Raw genomic sequence first — 1,373 nt, 5'->3', positions numbered from 1 at the left:
GTTCACTGACATTACCTCTAATAAGACCACATTTCAGTGCAGTTGCATTAGACTACAAACAGAACTGCTCCCTGCTCATAGTCCTTGAGGAAAAGACATGATTCACGCTATCAGATAGTGCACAGACAGGCCATGAGTGATTACAGCTTACATGAGGTGGAATAGACATGCTTTAAATGCTCCATAATCTTCTTTGAATTGCATTAGTCCAAAATATCCCTCTATTTTAAACAAATAAAAACAGCCCGCATGGGAGCCCAGTGTGCAATAGTTGCAAACAGCAGCCTCCTTGGTGGTGTATGCAGCCTGTTGGTTGTATGGATTGTGCTAAGGGACCTTGGAGACAGCCCCTTCCAGTGGACATTCAAGTTTGCCCTCATGCTTTCTCCAATGCTCCAGAGAGGTATGTGGGGATGCCTTTGGAAGGCCCCAGGGCACAGTGGCTAGGGTCCACATTGGCCAAATGATCGTGTTCATTCATACCAAGTTGCAGAACAAGGAGCCTGTGATTGAGGCCCTATGTAGGCCAAAGTTCAGGTTCCCTAGCTGCCTGAAAATGCATATTTCCAAGAAGTGGGGCCTTACTAAGTTTAATGTGGATGAATTTGAAGACATGCTGGCTGAAAATCAGCTCACCCCAGATGGCTGTGGGGTCAAATATATCCCTGATCATGGTTCCTTGGACAAATGGAGGGCTCTGCGTTCATGAGAACCTCGGCACTGCTCCTCCCTACTCATGCCCATCAATAAATCCTACTTCCCGCCTTAAAAAAATTGATATTAAATCCTTTCCCATTACTTTTTTATTGTGTTTATTTCTATGTAAAAAAAAACACACACACAACACAAAACAAAAACATCCCAAAATACTTACCCATATATGTACCCAGCAGGTTGCTGGACCCTCTGAGGGGATTCATGAGATATAAATTGTGCCCTTGCCTTCATGGATCTTGGGGAACTATGTGTCTCCTAGTTCTACTCTTAACTGATTGTAGGGCTCTGGCCTTTGGACCCACAATGGCATTGGATATACCTAATTCATTTTACATCAAATGTGTGATGTTCAATGAAAATGTTACTTAAAGTTCAGAGCATAATGATCCCGGGTAAATACTGCAAAATGAAAGTTAGCACTGAGTTCAGCTTCAAGTGATGAAATGATTGGGGAAAAAAAGGTTGATGGAAGGCCAGGGTGATTCAAGAATCAGACATTGAAACGAAAGCATAAAAATATGGAAGACTAGGACATGTTACATGCTCTAAGAGACACGTGCTCCAAAAGGAAGGGTTTGAAACGTGGGGCTGCAAATCAGAACGTTTGAGAGAAGCATAGTTGGGGAAATTGAATGATGGGAGTGTGAAGGGCCTTG

General features: G+C 43.1%; 1 pseudogene; it reads left to right on the top strand.

The window, feature by feature from the left end:
• The first annotated feature begins 198 nt into the window (after positions 1 to 198).
• LOC115293083 lies at positions 199 to 349 on the top strand (annotated as a pseudogene).
• Positions 350 to 1,373: the final 1,024 nt, after the last annotated feature.

The sequence above is a fragment of the Suricata suricatta genome, chromosome 5 (genome assembly GCF_006229205.1).
Source record: "Suricata suricatta isolate VVHF042 chromosome 5, meerkat_22Aug2017_6uvM2_HiC, whole genome shotgun sequence".
In the NCBI taxonomy this organism is placed as follows: domain Eukaryota; kingdom Metazoa; phylum Chordata; class Mammalia; order Carnivora; family Herpestidae; genus Suricata; species Suricata suricatta.
The sequence above is the reverse complement of the archived record's forward strand: the minus strand, read 5'-3'. Positions and strand labels throughout refer to the sequence as shown.